We start from the raw sequence: 18,419 nt of genomic DNA, 5'->3' as shown, positions 1-18,419 counted from the left end.
TGGAAGCTGAATTAAGAGGCCGTTGGAAGCTGAAGAGAAGATCATTAAGACTTGTTTTGGAACTTGAAAGTATCAATAAGAACTTAAATTTTGAGCTGCATAGAACGTACTTCATATCAATGATGGGGCTGAGTAAGCGTTTTTGTACCTGTTTTATGGGACTTTTGGTTGCTTGGGAAGTCATCCTACTGATATTGGGCCAAATCGGAGAGGATCGATGCATTTTCATGGTCACTTGATATGGATTTATTTTGTTAAGGGATTTCAACCATTTCAACTCCACAAGAGGCATTCGTCTCTGCTTGGTATGGAATGATCCAACTAATGCCTTCCACTTTTTCTAACTTAAGCAAACTGATTCAGTCCATTGCCGATCTATTGAATCATATCAAATCAGTTCAAAGCAACACCAATACAAATCCAATCACCACTCATCATCGCTAACGAGCTGTGAAATGAAAACATTCCCCACCTTCCGGGGAAACCTTCCAGTTTCCTCGTTGAAGAAGAAAAAAGCACCCCAAAAGCTCACAAAGCTCTCGTTGAAAGGCGAGTTCCTTTTTGTTTTGCTCTCTCGAGTTCCAGCACAGTGTAACCAAGGGATACTCAGCAGCGAGCGGGAGCATGGAAAAGCTGAAAATTGAGAACCAAGTTTGACATTTTCCGACTTGTTTTGCATGTCCTTCCACGGTCGGTTAGAGGAAAGGAGTTCTCCGAAAGGGAACTGTACCGAGATCAATCCGTCAGACGACAACATACAGACTGTGTCGAACAAACATGCCCTTGTGAGTGTGCGTTTTTTTGTCCGTTGGTGTATGAGAGGTTTTTCTGCAGCAGTTCAGTTCGTCAAGGAAAATTGGAATTTTTGCCTCCTAATTTCGAGTCGCAGGAGTAATTGAAATTTTCACTAACGTGAAGCGGAAATTTGGCCAACTTCCGGAAGGGAAACGATTGGGCCATACGTGTAGGAGGACCACACACGGTCGAAACGGGTGCCGCCGAAGCGTTCGGAAAAGTGGACATTCGAGTGCGGAGTTGCCTACATTCAGGGGGTTTGTTAGCGAGCTAAGTGAAAATTCGAACGAGTGGAAGATTGCTTTTAGGGGATGTTTTTTTATGTGCGGGAAAACTGAAAATCCACTTGAAAAGTGATTAATTTGAAGGTGGATAAGTGAATTTCTTCTTCGTTTAGCTTGGTTTTTCTTCAGTGTGATTATGTAAGATACCAACAGGCGACAGTAATGTAAGTATGTAGATGATTATGACTCTATGACATTTCGAACCGTACTCAATTAAGTCAATGACTTTCCGAAGCTGGCGAGCATAAATCAAAACTCATCGTGATCAAGCGATTATGTCGAAGAAAGAATTAGTCAGATCGTTAGGTTTACATGGGATTTTCTTTGTTTGGATTCATTCGCAATTTTTGTCCGAGTTCTTCCCCCAGAAGACCACCCACTCCCCCCAAATGACATACACCCCCTCGCCAAGTTTCTACTTGTTATGCGGTCTACATATGTTTTGTCTGGCTCCGAGGCAATGCGAAACCAAATCGCAAACCGAAACCCGTATCGTCCTGACATAATTCGGTCATGGGAAGACCAACAAATATGTAAATGTTGGCATCCTTGTTGCTGCCTTGTGGTACAATCTGAATGGTATGCAATAAGCTTGCTGAGAGAAATGGAACAAGTAGATTCCATTCAGCATACCATAGAAGAAGCAGCAGCATTGCATTCAGTGTGAAGACTGTTAAGGTAGCTTAAACCTTTTACATTAAGGGGAAACATATACCTGGTAGGAGGACAACACGGCGATAAAATCGATTTTCGCGACCCACCAGTACGATGCCAGGTCAGGAAAGGATATCGATGTCGCACTCGCTTGGTCCGCGATTTGTGGAAACGACGATTATATTCATGTGGTGGGTGGACGATGGTGATGGATTAAAAATAGCTGAAGTGAACTTCAGTTCCCTGATCATTGAACTTCTCACCGAACCGGAGAGGACTGTTGGAAATGTGATCAATTTTTGTATTTCGTAAAATGCTTACAGATTTCACAAGAAAACATTAGGGAAAATGTACCCGATCTTGCCCCCCCTAGCCATGTTTGACTAGTTTTCTCAAGATTGTAACTTTCCTTTAATATGCACATTTGAATTACCTTAGACAAATATGATTGCTTACTTACCTGAAATTTAGTAAAAATTTGGCATGGTTGAAAATTTTGAATTATTTGAGATAAATCCTTTTAAAACTTTTGATTGAAATGAACCTTATTATGATCTCCGCTCCAAATTGTGGCCCTTTCTGTGTTCCTAAAATTGGCCGTCATGAATTCGTTGATTTTATCCTGGAAGAAGGCACAACAATTTATTGTATTGTTTTCAAACAGTGGGAGGTACGAAATGTCAATAAACTTTCAGAATTGATACGTATTCAGAATTACGTTACGTTAAAAAAAGTTTCAATTTTCTTTTTGGTTGAATTTGTAAATGTTCGACCGCCCGACTCATTAACACTGATGAATAGCACCTTTAAAAAAGTTAGCTCATTTTTGTAGCCTAATTACATTTTTGTCTTAACTCTTATCGAAATGCATTCATGGGATGAAATATTTGTAATAGTTTAGGCTTTAAGAAAACGGTATTCAAAAGAAAACGGACGAAGGGAACTAAAGTTATTGATGAAAAACTGGTTTTTCATGTTTCTCCCGAACAAAATGTCTTAACATCTCATACAAACTTCAGGCTCGTTGAGACTCGAAAAAACAGCATTAATCTACCAAAGTGTAGGCAATATACAAACATATTTTAAACTTCTAGCTTAAGCGATAAGAACTATAAAATTAGGGCGATACATCCGGCGCACGTCCGAAAAGTATGTGAGAGAGCTTAAGTTTTGCTCTCAATGCATGCATACCGTCGCCAGTATCAATATCTCCTGCTTCTCTCATTGGACAATTTTCCCAAATGAATCTTCTGATTTTTAGCAATCTGGTTGCACTGCTTATCGCGAAGAGAACAACAAGATTGTTTTCTTACTTGAATCCTGCGCGGGAGAGCAAATTTGCAAACATGGCAGACTTTTTATCATATCCGATTTATACCGACAGTATGTAACTATTTTTACGATCGTTTGCTTATTCGGTAGGAATGCGATTTTATGTTTGCTGGGGGTCCCTTGCAGTAATCCGATCTGGCCCAAATTTGGCATGAGATCTTGAAAAAGGCCTAGTAGCAATTTTAGCCTGCAGCGCATAACATTTCACAAGATTTGGATCTCCCATACAAATTTGGGGCAGTCTAGCACAGTGATCCGTAATCCAAACAATTTTCGTCAAAATTTTATTTTGAAATTCACAAGAAATTGAAAAAAATTAAACTCGTTATAACATAGTGTTTTAGCATTGTCATGCAATTAAGTTCTTTTTCAATTCAAAAATGAATTTCAAATTTGCTTGAGCTCAGAGGGTGCCATAATTTGAACATTATCAGTTATTAAAACATAGGCATCAAAAATGCTGATTCTTTGTGAAATATTTCAGCATTTCATAAGGAAACGCATTTCGGTGCCTATGTTTGATGAAGAGATTAACCATGCCTATGTTTTAATAACTGATTTTGGCGTCCTGAGTTCAAATCATTCGTTAGATTTTGTCTATCACCTCTAGGTTTGGTGTTAAGGCGTGTGGAAAATTTAAAATGGATGAGTTTTAAGAGAAATCTACCTTTGAAAACTGATGAACTTATTAACACTTAAAAGCAGATTTTGAATCTATTAACTATCCCTCATCCAATCAAGGATTGTTGGATTTGTTGAATTATGCTTTTATAAATATCAAAAATTCCATTCGCTCGAAATACTTTTTTTGAAATTCCGTCAAAATTCCCCGTATTTAACAGAATTTGGTAAGATTGACAAAAAAAACTTCTATAACTTTCTTTTATAGAATTCGAACTTACTCGCAGTCTTCGGGAAAGTTGATCATTGAATTAAATCTAAAACCGCTTCAAACCATTTTTAATGCTCTATAGTTTTGACAAGAAAGTGCACAAATTTATTGAATTAATTTTTACCTATTTTCGGAAGTAACTATTTTTGTCGGAAACTTATCAAAGGAATTCGGATTGTTGCAATTTATTGAACTTAAAATTAGCTAAACCAAAATCCTTTTAAGATGCTTGGGATCTTAATTTTTTTCGATTAAATATAGTCGTTTTTACACCTTTATGTCATTCGCGACTTACTACGCCTCGCGCTATTACTTCTCCCATCCATTTAATTGATACGGGAGAAAGGGTCTAGAACGCATCTTCGAAGCTTTCCATAAAATATGCTCTTGGCTCAATTTCAACATCTTTAAATTTTCTCCTACGAAGCATCTGCTTTATCTATTCGTCATTTGATTTCAATCTTTAATTCTTCTATCAAGAATTTTCGCATATAATAGTATTGAACTTTTCAACTATTCGGTGGAACGAATTTTTGGGAATGATTATTTCGATTTCCTTTCTGTTTCTTTCATCGAAATGCTTCTCATGTTTTTGAGTCGATTATTTTCAAATTTCGTTATAGTTATGAAAACACTTTGCCTGAAACTGAGGTGAGCTTCATAGATTTAGCATTGGATTTGTTAAGTTTATTTCATGAAACTACTCGTTTGCTCTGATTTGCCAAAAGAAATGCCCCCATTCAACACATTATAACTTTTTTGCATAATTAGATGCAAAGTTTTGGCCATAAACAAAGTTTTTCAGAGGAATATTACCTTTAGAGGCATTTATAAAATTGGCACGAAAAGCATTACCAGGCTCGGTTCTACAGAAGACACAAAACTGATGTTGAATTTTCAGTACAAAATATTCAATTTTCCTAAACAACCCTAAAAGTTCAAATTTACTCATATCAACATTACTTCCAAATTCTGCAAAACATCATAGATAAATTATAAATCAAAACGAAGCTTTTTAGACCCCAGGATTTGAGAAATTAAAAAGTAACTCCAAATCGACTCAGTCTACTGGGCATCCTGTCCAGATTCGACTTTGTCGAATTCATTATTGAATTCATGGGCACAATGGGCAGGCCAGGATATATCCCGAAAACCTAGAATAATCTATACGATAATCAAAGTATAAAGTGATACTTTTTAGAAATCGCCAGCACGATCCACTGTGAAAGAAACACCTAAAATTTTTGACCAAAACCTTCAGTTTTAGGTGATTGTATAGTTTTCCAACGCTTCTTTTGCGTATTTCATAAATTACCCAACATTATCTGATGAATTGGTTATTATATAAATTTCAAAAAGAAATATTCGGCCGCATACTTAGCTCAACTATTCGATGAGCTGAACATTTGGCTTAACAGATTTTGGGTAGTATTCGGCGCCGAATATTCAGTATATCTCAAATTTTAACATTACAGGCTACAAGCCGAATGGGTCACGTAAAATTTCGCAAAACGACCACATGCATTTTGAAGATTGGCCCAAAATGTACAAAATTTCAGCTCAATCAGGCCGGATTAGGGGTGCCTCAAAGTGCTCAAAGTTTCGGTATTTGACCATCAAAAACCACCAAAAGGGAGACCAAAAGAAATCAGATTTTTTTTTGTTAAAATCGACTTTAAAATTTCTAAAATCACGTAAGGGGAAACCAAAGGAAATTCAGAGAATTTATATTTTATTTTCGATGCCAAATTACTTAAAATGCACAGAACGTCGAGATCTGATGTTTTCTAAAAAAAAATTGGCCAAAAATCTTCTTCTGTGACTTTCTAAAAAGTCGATTTTTTGCAAAACTTTTTGCTCGATATAACACCAGATCTCGACGCTTCAGATATGCATTTTTAAATCATTTGGCATCAAAATTAAAATATTGCAAAGGAAATCCGGAATTTCGTGATTTGTTTAAATAAAGAGTCGATTTTTGACAAAAAAAATTTCAAGTTCACACCAGGTTTCAACCTTTTGATTCGATTCTTCCGATATTCTTTGGTCCCCCCTTTGGTGATTTTTGAGGGTACAAAAATCAAAAGTTTGTGTGCTTTGAGGCACCATGATCATGAAATTTTTCCCATACATTCATTGCCAAATATGCAATTTCAAATTCGATAAAATTGTCAATCGGACGCGCTCTATTACATAAACAAAACATTAGGATGGAAGCAAAGAGGGTTATGACGAATTTCGAAAACGAATTGAACAAAATTTAAATTAATCGGACTAGATTTGGAATTGCATCAAAGCACTCAATTTTTTTTTTGCCTTAAAAATTACCTAGAATGATTAAAATTATTAAAATTAAATGTTTTGTAAGTTTTTGGCATTTTTGTCCTTCCTGTCTTTAAATTTGAATTTATCTCAATTCCACTATTTTTTTAATTTTTGTCCATTTTCTTTTTTTTTTTAATTTTTAATATTTGTCATTTGTAAAAACATGATGAAGAAGATTAAAATGACAAAAATAAAATTTTTATTATTTCTTCCATTTTTTCCTTTTATATTTTTATTTTAATTTGTCTCATTTTCGCTATTTTTCACATTTTAGTAAATTTTGTCAATTTTTCATTGTATATATTTTTTTTTTTTCATTTTTGTCATTTTCGTCCCTTTTTATTGTTTTTATGATTTTTGTAATTTTTTACTTCCGTATATTTGGTCTTTTTTTCAATTTTGCCATTTTTATTCATTCTTCCCGATCAGGAAGAATCAAAATTATTATTTAAACCCATCTCAACGAGATGTCATTATCTTACTCAGATATAGCTTCGTTTTTGTCGTTTAGAAAAAAAAGTATTATATCTCCGAACAGTGGCTTTTCTTCCTAAATTTGCCTGCTTCGAAGGTTCTTATTGGAATTTTGAAGATCATTCCAATGCATCAGGCATGGTTCTGTGGTAGTGTGTGCGCCTTGAATGTCGAGGTTCGAATCGCATGGCTGTTTCTAAACTTTTCAAGAATTGTGCAAGCTTGTATCAAAGCTTGTTTGTAAGATTTTCCTACTAGCGACACGTTGCATACGTCGCGACGTTGAAAATAATAACGACGCATTGCGAGTTTCCTAGGATACTTGAAGCATGCGATTGATGGCCTAGGGAAAATCTACAGTGAATAACGTAAAAAATGTTCGAGTACTACATTGAAATCGCCTACTGGAATGAAAAGAAGGATAACAAATCTGCAAATGACAGGAATCTCGCTAATAAAAAATGCGTAGCTATTCCTAATGTCGCTATTCGGTTTGGTGCTATACACATAATATTTTGTTGATCAATATCCTATCTGATGAAATTATAATCTTGTTTCAATGCTATCAAAGGGTGAAATACTGAAATTATTCTTGCATGAATTTTTTGATTTATTTGAGATATTTAAACATTCCATGACTCCTAAATTATATCTCATTTTGATAGGAAAAATTGATTATCATATTATCTCATCTTGATATAATTTTGTGTTTCTCTTATGATCGGGTAGGGGGAAGTCGTCTATGGCCAGACATCGTCTATGGCCGGACAACATTGATTTTTCGAAAACATAATATCCTAATAATGTTTTAACACCATGAAAATAAAGTAAATAGTAGCCTGATATGGTGTTAGAAATATGGTAATCCAATCTGAAAAAGGTAAACCAATGATAGGCATCTGAAGCTTTTGCCTAGTAGTACGGAGAGGATCGTCTAAAGTTTGCATTTGTATTGTGGTCAGTTTTTTCGGCTTGTAAAATTTGAACTACACATGAACGACATCGTTGATTGGTATCTTTCGACTACAGTAGGTATGAGATAACAAAACGGAAATTCAAACGAAATATTAGGAAAATAAAAAAAAAATGCGATTTGTCTATGACCGGACACCAAGTTGTTGTCTATGACCGGACAAGAAAATATTCAAAATTATAGATGATTTCAACTTGAAACTTTCATTTTTTCATCTCTAGAGCACCCTCAAACGGTTAGCAGAAGATAAGGATTCAATAACGAAACTATTTTGGTCCTCTGAGAAACTTTAGATTTTGCTGTCCGGTCATAGAGAATTTTTCTCTAGTATTTTCGAAACAAATGTTCAATTCTGGTTTGTCAAAAAAAAATTATGACTGGCTTCATAGAACGTTCAGTATTGGAAAACACTTACTCACAAGATCTGCGCAAGTGATTTCAGTCATTTTGCTATGTTTTTGTGCCATCCCGATCAGGAGGGAAAAACTAAATTATATCAAGATGAGATATTTTGATACTAATTTTTTCCTATCTAAATGAGTTATTATTCAGTACTCGTAGGATGTTAAAATATCTCAAATTATATCAAAAAATCTATACGATCATAGCTAAATCATATCAATTTTAGATATGCTCCTTTCAAGATTATATCTCGCTCAGAAAGCATAGTTTGATATTGGGCAGAACAAAACCTATCAAAATTATAACTTATCAAGATATGAGTGCTTCGAAAAAAATTACTAGTGGAATGTCATTACCCATTTTATTTACTAAAACCATGTTCCATTTTTGGTTTCCCAAAAATTGGATCCAATTTTATGGATCTGTTGAGCGAAATTCATTAACGTACGGTTTGGGCCGTTGACTTCGATGTCCGTGTTTCAGAAAAAGTTGTACATATATCAAAATAAGATATAATCATTTTATTTTGGGACAACCCGAAAAAATTCTTTAACATTGATAATTATCTCAACCCCATTCAAGTCTGTCAATCAGAATAAGATATAATTCAGATTGGAGAAACTTAAAATCTAAATTTTTCAGTACGTAATTATAACTGAATCAGATGTAAATATCTTGGTGAGATACGTTTGAGATATTATTTTGATATGCTCTCCTGATCGGGATTGGTGACAACTTTGGTGAAGAAATTCGTAGTGTCCGGCCATAGACAACACTTTTGAAAATGCGCGAAAACTAACACGAAATGACTTCTCTTACCACATAAACATGTTGTAAATTAATTTTTTTCTAATATAGTTAAGTAATCTTAATATTGATACTCTTCAAATCAGTAGAGGAACCAATATTTACAATAATCTATTTTTGAAGCTATTGCTTAAAAACCTTAAGTGTCCGGTAGTAGACAACTTCCCATTGCCATTTTCATTCATACCTATCAGTTTTGTCGATTTCGTCATTTAAGTTTTTGTTATATGTGCTATTTTTGTCGTAATTGCAATGTAATTTTTAAGGATTTTGGCATCGAATTTCGGTATTATTTGACATTTAAATTCAATTTTTTGGGGTTTATAATTATTTTTTGGACATTATATTTTCAAAGGTGATGGGATATTAGAGAAAAATGAGATATCAAAGAAAGAAAGAACATAAGCCGTTACGGTCACCGTGGTGTAATTGGCTAACATGTCGTTGTACTAAAGCGGAAATTACGTGTTCAAGTCCTGCCGGTGAGTTGTTGTATCTTTTTAGAAAAAAAATATTATATTTACGGCTTGTGTTCTTTCTTTCTTTGATATCTCATGTTTTTCTTATACTTTCCATCACCTTCGAAAATTTGATTAGTTGTGGTATATTTTCCTTCCTAAATAATGTCAAACTGAGTTGAAATTTCTGTTTTTTGGGCCACTTATTAAATTCAAATGGTTCATATTTGAAATTCGACATAACCATTTTGACTGTCACATGTATTAAAGTTCTCTTAGTTTCGTAGTTGAATTGTGTTTTGATGCGTTTGATGGGACTTAACACGAACATTTGAGATTTTCCCCAACAAGGCACAAAAAGTAAAATCTTTTGCAATATAACGTCATGCCCGATGAACGACTCGTTATGCTGTAAATTTGTATATTAGGTTTCACCATTGTGGTGGAGTTTTTCTACTTGCTCTCAACCGTTCTTTTCTTGTTCTTCTACCAACCGGAATGCATTTCCTTCGTATCCGGTACATTTCCTTCACCATCGAAAGGGATGGAGGAGGGATGGTACAAACACGTTCCTCGGAAAACGGTTTTCTAACGATGGGAAAAACACATTCAGAGCCGGAAAAATGGTGAATGTATTATTTCCGTGTCTTTCCTTCCGGGGGCCAATATGCATAGCACATTTCCCGGAGGAAGCCCCGGGGCTAAATGCTGCAGGTCATTAATTATCGTGTGTAAGCTCCGATTGTTGATGGGAACCCGGGGCAACATTCTGGAAGTTGTTCGCATTCGAAGCCCTCGATGCAGCAGCAGTTTTTTTGCATAAGATTTGTGTTTTAAGCACATAACATTTCAATATGAGATTTTCAAACTAAACAATGTTGAAATGGACTTTTCCACAAAGGATAATTTGATATTCTTATATGTAATTCGAACGAATCTACTGCCTAACAAATTGAATTAAGCCATCATTTCTTGTTTTCTTCTCCAGAACCAATCATATCAATTGAGAATGAAAACAAAACTGTCAGTCACTCGGCAAAGGAAAAGACAAGTTCATTGCTAAGAGAAAATAACTAACAGACAGCTTTTCCGACAGCTCAGCCTCGCGAAACAGAACATGACAACAAAGCCAATATCAACGGAAGCATAAAATATTTGCAACTTTATTTATCTCGCCGGGCACTTAGCGGTATACCTTTCACCTTTTCCTCGTTTGTGTAGTTTCGACGAAGGATTCGAAAATAAAAAAAACTCAATAAAACTGTGTTAATAAAAGTCCTACATTTTTCGAAACTTTCCAAATCCAAGCTTAATTCCCAAACAATGTTTTCTTCGTCTGCATCGAAATTACAATTTCAGAACTTCCACCCACTCGATTTAATCCCAAAAGCCAACAGTCATTCTATACCAATAATATCGGAAACGAAAAGACCCGTGCCCTGCCCTGGTTATTCCAGCACTCGAAAATGAGGGAGCAAAAAGTTCATCCACCACACCAAATGTTCCTAATTTCTTCTACACTTTTCAAAGCCCAGTCCGTTCGGTCGGTATTCCGGCCTTGACTTCCGGTTGGCTCGATATTGGCTTCAATGCTGATGCTCTAAGGGAACTGGTGTAAAATGCACTATTAACAGATTAACTGTTTTTTATAATTAATAATTTTTAAACGATAAAATTAAAGAGTAGAGATGAAAATTATAATGGTTAATGGTAATCCAAATAACTGAATTAAGATAAACAATTTATCGGAGGTCTTATGTTATAAAAAAAAATTAAATAAAACTGCAGAACAAACATTTTGTTTGCAAACAAAATACAAACAAAATTTTTTGGAGTTTTTACTCTTTGGTTAAAAATTGTACAAAATATGACTTAAATTTGTTTACCATAAAAGAGTTATTCCTGTTAACAAAAACGTTTACTCCAATATGCCCCACTGCAAGCACCACTCAACTGGAGAGACGATGTTTATTTTTCATTATTTAAAAATAATTTGTAGAAAATTTTATTTCTTCAGCTTTATTTTCCATCAAAAGATATTCAGTTACCTTTTTAAGAATTGAGAGGGTTGCCGTTGAAATTAAAAATTTTAGTACGAAAATAAATTGTTTTTAACAGTTTTTTTTATTTGAAACCTAACTTTGTCAAAAAAAAACACAGCTTTGTCAAAAAATATCGCGAAATAATGTTAAAAAAAAGTCATCTTTTAAGCAAGACATTCTTCACCACTTTTTCACTTCTCCTACGAAGCGCACTCACTTCATCTATCCAGGTATATTCTTCACAATATCTTAAACATTTCTACCTTAGAAGTTTATCTCGCCGCAATGCAATTAAAATAATATATTCGACATGAGATATAGTTTCAGCTTTAGAATCGATGATATAATTTTCTATTTTTGAGCGTTGTCACGTCACGTAAATTCTACTGATTTACAATTCATGATTCATTTTAACGTCACATATTGACAAAAATTGGAGATCATTTCAAATTTGTGAGAGAATTTGTATGCAAATTTCAGAATAAAAATCGGATCAGGAGGTTGAGAGTTGCACCCGGGTAAAAAATTCGTGTTACGTCACAAAAATTGATTTACAGACCCCGTTTGTTTTTGGCAACACGCCCGTAAATTTTATGTTGCCCAAATCGAATGTTGCCAAAATCGAACGGTTTTTTTGCCACTTTTTCATTTTTGATTTTCATTTCAAATTAGTCAAAATTGATGAAAAACCTTATATTAGCATAAAAATTTTCAATTTGGCTCAATTATATTAGTTTTAAGCCGTCAAACATGGAAAAATTCATGTTTTAACTGTTTAATACTATTATAATTAAGCCGAACTGAAAAATGTCATGCTAATATTACGTTTTACATGAATTTTGATTATTTTGAAAAAAATAAAATAAAAAAGTGACAAAAAAAACCGTCTTTTTTGGATGTTGCTAAAAACGAACGGTTTTTGCCCGGATGTTGCCAAAATCGAACGGGGTCTGTACTTTTTTCGAAAACGTTAAAGACTTTTCATTTTAAAATTATTTTTGTATTTATTCAATACAAGTGTAACATGACAATGCGCTTCAATAAATGAATTCAAGTATTAATTTTTTTTATCAAACTAAGAAACTTATTTTATAAGCGCGGTTTCTTTTAAACGTTTTTAATAAATTATTAAAAAAATCGCCTTTGTCGAACACTTGATTCGAGAATAAACAAATTATCACTGAAATGAAATTCTCATCGATTTTTAATCTGTGTGAATCACAAAGCAGGTAGTTATCTGATTGTTACAGTCAGATTGTTATGATAAAACAGTTATTTAGCTTTAAAAACGGGGTTTTAAGCGTCGATTAACGACAACTTATGCTTGTTTTTGTAAATTGACTCTTCAGAAACTGAATTTTAAAACTTTATATATTTTTTATCTTAATTTTATTAAAAATGAAGCTCAGGGATGAAATATTTATCATAATTAAAGCTTCCTGAAAAACAATAATGAAAGGAAATCAGCTGATAGAAACTTAAGAAAATGGTGCGAAACTGGGTTATCATGTTCCTTCCGAACAAAATTTCTCATTATTCTATGGTCCGATCCCCTCAAATTAAGCATGGGCTTCGTGCTAAGCCTTGGATCAATTAAGGCTTGTAACTTGCAAGATTTTCATAATTCGCCTGATTGGTCACTCTAATGTCAATTTACAAACTATCAGTAGAACGAAGGCTTTTGAAATTATAAAGTTTTTTTTCCTTTCCTTTGCAGTTTAACTTACTTAAATAAAAAGTATTTAGAAAAAAATTTAAATGCTTTTACGAATAGGTTTTTACCAGTATTGATTTTTATTAACACTGCGAAGTTGGAAATCTTACCTGTTTTTGGGCCTTTTTTTATTTAATGCACTTAATGTTTGGGAATGAACGGTTTCTCCATCAAATCACATTATTTGTAAACTTTTTAAGCTTTTTAATTTAATTAGATATTAATTTTTAGATTATAGTTTTATTTATTTCTACTTTTCCTGTCATACAAAAATTGAAACGAATTTCGAATTCTGGAAAACTGGAAACTGGAAGAAGGAAAACTAGCTAAACCTTTAAGATGGAACGTCCAATAGAACATTCGGATAAAATCATCCCATCCCAAAAACCAGATATTCTGGTGGCCTCTTGTAGCATTTGCTTTATGTTACTTTTTTTTTAATTTTTGTAAGCACTTCAACTATACAAGGGTCGTGCAAATTGTAAGATTTTCAAAACGATAATTTTTAGGATAATGTACATATTCCTAGATCTTTAGAGTAGTGAGTAGACAGTTTAATTTTAATCATATCCTTTACTTTCATTAAAACTTTCGTGAAATGCAAATTACATTCCTATGGGCAGTTTTTTTTACTGGAAATCAGATGCAAACACTTTTGAATTGTATTCCAGACTGAAAACTTAAGAATTTGGAGAAATATCGGGGCATCATTTTTATTTTTATTCTCTTCTTACGTCTTCCTTCAATTTTTTCTTCCCACATGCCAATATTGATTCGAGATGTAACAGAGTTATGCTAATTTAAAATTTCACATGTGTCATATAAGCTGAAAATTATGCTTTTGGTGCCAATTGATTCTTTAAATATCGATATTTGTCTACATTAATGTTAATTGATGAACAAAATTCATGAATAATTTATAATGATATCAGAATCAGAGTTTAGTTTTGTTGTGGAACTTAATTGTATTGGAGTCATTTTTTATTATTTGTCAACAATTTTCAATGAAAGCTACATAATCAAATTATTCTATTCAGGTTTATACTGGTCAAACCACAGATTTTTTTTCCTGTAATCTAAGTTTTAGCAAGCATTGATGAATAATCTACTAAGTATTGAAATTCATCTTTAATTCAATGGGACTTAAAATACTGAAGAATCACATATGACATAAATGAGATTTTGGAATTTTACAGATGCATAACATTCTAAAGACACGTTGATGTCCTGAATTTTGAAAATTCTAAATTTGGAGTGATGTAATATGTATCCAGTTATCAGAAACATGATTTCGAAGATTTAAATTTTTGACTACATTAATTTCAGTTGAACTCATACTTCTGGATTTTGGATAGGATAAGCTTAATCTGGGGAAATATCAAGAAAACGCTAAATATTAATAAAATGTATTTCCCTTTACATAGTTATTTCAAAAGCATTTCTTTGCCGAAGAAATAATAAATGTTCTGCTTATGTTTATATGTTCAACATTTTCACTTTAACATCATGCAAAGTATTCATTAAAGCTTGATATGGATTTTAAACTTTCTTGACCGGTTATTTGCCAACGCATAAAAATTGATATAAAATTACACCATGCTAGAAGAGTTGATGATCCAGAAGATAATCCATGTACTAAATGGTAATCAGAAACATATTATAAGAAATTTTCAAAATTTGAAGTTTTTGGCGACTCAGAAGGTTGCCGACCACTGATCTTGACTAAAAAAAAAATACTCATCGGTGGAGGTAATGTATTGTTTGAATTCAGTGGAAACAATAATCAAAGTATGTCTGTCATTGAACCTCATTAATTGTTTGTTTTTTCTCACATTTGTCATTCCAGTAAAATTTTCAATTATAAAAAATAAAATAAAAGAATTTTAAAGCTCAGAAAATGTAATGCCAATGTATAACCATTCGCCTGTGATTTTAAGCATATGTCTAAAGGCAAAGTTAAGATACTAAAAGAAAATCCCCTACATTTCATTACGTAGCTCAAATTTCTGCAATGCACAGTAGATAAATGGTCAACGAATTCGAATTGTACACTCTAAGTAATTCAACAAACTTTATTTGGTGAAATTTCGCCCAGAGAATGACTTTCCCTGAAATGAGAACTTTATAGGGTTACCAGAGTCACCCAGCAAAAAAAGGACGTATAACCGGTTAGTGTCATTTTAGACTGAGTCGATTTGGGGACATTTTTGAATTTCTCAAACCCTGGGATCTAAAAAGCTTTGTTTTGGTTCAAAACTTATCCATGATTTTTTGCAGAATTTTTAAGTAACGTCTACATGAGTAAATTTGAATTTTTAGGTTTGTATGGGAAAATTGAATATTTGGTACTGAAAAATCTACATCATTTTTGTTTCTTCTGTGGAACCGAGCGTGCTAATAGTTTTTGTGTCAATTTATAAATTCTCTTAAGAAGATTTTCCGCTGCACAACTTTGTCGAAGACCGTGTAACACCGTGTATTATCAAACAAAAAAAGTTATTAGTTATAATTGAATTTATTGTTTATCAATGACAAAAGACATACTCCTATTAAACACCTAATAACTTTTTGTATAATAATATACGATGTTATTGTTCGGCGGAAAATATCCTTCAAAGAATTTGTAAATTGGCACAAAAACTATTAGCACGGTCGATTTTACAGAAGAAACATAAATGATGTTGATTTTTCAGTAAGAAATAATATTCAATTTTCCTATACAAACCTAAAAGTTTCAATTTTCTCATGTAAACGTTACTTAAAAATTCTCCAAAAAGCATGGATGAGTTTTAAACCAAAATGAAACTTTTTAGACCCCGGGGTTTGAGAAATTCAAAAATGTCCCCAAATCGACTCAGTCTAGTTTCATATTGACCCGGATTACTGTTTGGATATAAAGTCTAAACTATGAAATAGGTAACTAAACACTTTTTGTATTTTAAATTAATCTTTTAATCAGCCAAAGTTTAGCTGGTAGAATGAAATTTCATTATTCGAACCAGTGTGACCACGATCTGTGTTAAAAAACGTCAATTTTTTCGTCATTTTGTTTTTAGCTAAATTTTTAGACGCCATCAAAATGATAATAATTTTTTCTCTTCACAAATAGATAGTGAACATGTAAACAATTCCAAAGTGGTATAATTTATGAGAATCGATTCAGTAGTTTTGAAGATATTCAAATTTTCAATCCACTCCAATTTCTAAGTGTTGAAATTGGCATTAATTGTAAGAAAAGAAGAAAAATGTTTTATAACTCTATAAGGAAGTGAATGACACATGTTGTCTACATAAAATGGGCTTAAAAATTCTATTTTTCGCAGAACATTTGGTAAGAAGGTCCTTTTAATCATTTTTCTAAGCATATTTCTTACTTTTAATGTATGTAGAAGTTTACAATAAAATAATAGAAAACCTTAAAAAATTTCAATGCGTTTAGAATATCTATTTTATGATTTCCGCTTAAAAAGTCATAGTTATGTGCAGTTGAAATACGGTTTAACTTTTTCGCTCGAAAAAAACTAACCTCAAAAATATAAAAACAATTAAATCTTCATGGCAGATATCTGAAATCGAAAAAATAAACCAGTTTTGAAATTTGTTTGAAAATGTGAAGATTCTGAAAAAAAAATTCTGAATTAAACCCCCAAATTAAAACAATTTTTATTATTTTGAAAGGTCAGCTCCTTTTCTTTTTAAAAGTTTCTTATCCTTAGGATTCCAAACATTTCGGTGTTGGAGCATTTCGCCCCACTGGCTTGAACCATTTATCGACGATTTGCTTTTTCGGTAAATCCCAAATGATTAAACCGTGGAGGCACAGACACAAACACTATACCTACACCGAGAGTCCCATTCACAGAACATTATATCATGCTGTCGATTGAGCTACTGATTGATAGTGCTGGGGATCGATTTTCTGCCGAAATTGGCGGATGGGCAATTGAGAGAAAGCTCCTGGAAGAGTCCCGTGGGATGAGAATCGGGGAAATGAAGACATGTTTTATGTGTGACAACCATGTGGATGAACGAGGAGAAGACTATGGAACCAGTCCATGAACACTATTAACGTCCTGTCGGGAAGTTATTCGGAAACAGATTTAGCTTTGAGAATCTCTGGCTGCCGATTGGGGAGTTAAACGTGTTTTTTTTTTTGTTTCGATTATTGTCGTTTTAATGTCATTCGCGACTTATATCAACGATGCAGTTGGCGGACAAGACATTGAAAAACTTATCCGGTACAACTGTGATCGATGTTACTCTTGGGCTCGAACTCACGGACATCGGCTCAGGAAGCAACTGACTTGCCAACTGACTTGCCAACGAGTTAAACGTAGAACTTCTGGAGGTAGTGAGAGGAATATTGCGTTTTTCTGTGTTTGTTTTGTGAAAACTTTGAAACTCAAAGGTGAATATTGAATTTAAATTTGTAATTATATTTAGAATGATTCAGATCCAGAATTTGTAATCTGAAGTATGATTTGAAATTTGATTGTTATATCGAACTGATTTTAGATTTTGATTCCGAATCCTGATTATGAGTTTGATCACGACTCCAAAACCTACAATCGCATTGACATCTCCATCCAAATTCAAACAACCCGGAAAAAGGTAAAATATGAAGTGAATTCAATATTCTGTCCCTACCATATCCGGTCGTGATCCCTCACACCTGTCGTCAGTCTTCGAAAAGAAAAAAAATCTGAGGACCCATCGGTGCCAACGAACGAACAGGCAAGAAGGAAATAGAAATACGATAAAACTACCTTTGCTTCCCTGGAAAAAACCCTCTTGAGTGGGGCCAGTAAAATCAATCCCGAAACAACTTATGACTTTTCCAGGATAAGCCCACAAAGGACGAACGATCCAACATCATATGACTTTTCTTCCATGCCAGGTGAAATATCTGTTTCCCAACCGTCAGGAATCTCTAAATCTGACTTCCGACGGAACAGGTACAAATCCTTGTTTAACCAGTTGGTAATCATGGCCAGGAATCCGTTCTAATAAAATATTGACTCGAACCCAGGAAAGAATTATCATCAGGGAAGCTCAAAATGTATGGGATGACAACTTTTCAGCGGCAAGTGTCACACAATCATCGTACGTTTTTTTGGAGTTTGTGTGACATTTGAAAAGTTTTTTTTTCCACTTCCCTCCACCGTTTAGTTGAAATACAAGACGAAAACCAACAGTCTATGTTTCCTGGTTTCCGTTCTTGTCCCAAAACCGACAATTGTGTAAATATTTGAAAGACGTAGGCCAAG

General features: G+C 33.6%; 1 protein-coding gene across 1 annotated transcript in view; it reads left to right on the top strand.

Annotated features, from left to right (window-relative positions):
* Window positions 1-723: 723 nt before the first annotated feature.
* The window catches only part of LOC129755110 (putative mediator of RNA polymerase II transcription subunit 26), an 87,173-nt gene continuing 69,477 nt past the window's right edge, over window positions 724-18,419 (top strand). The window contains exon 1 of the mRNA XM_055751440.1: window positions 724-1,243. The gene's annotated coding sequence lies outside the window, so the exon portion shown is untranslated. The remainder of the gene's footprint in view (window positions 1,244-18,419) is intronic.

The sequence above is a fragment of the Uranotaenia lowii genome, chromosome 3 (genome assembly GCF_029784155.1).
Source record: "Uranotaenia lowii strain MFRU-FL chromosome 3, ASM2978415v1, whole genome shotgun sequence".
NCBI classification, from domain to species: Eukaryota; Metazoa; Arthropoda; class Insecta; order Diptera; family Culicidae; genus Uranotaenia; species Uranotaenia lowii.
The sequence above is the reverse complement of the archived record's forward strand: the minus strand, read 5'-3'. Positions and strand labels throughout refer to the sequence as shown.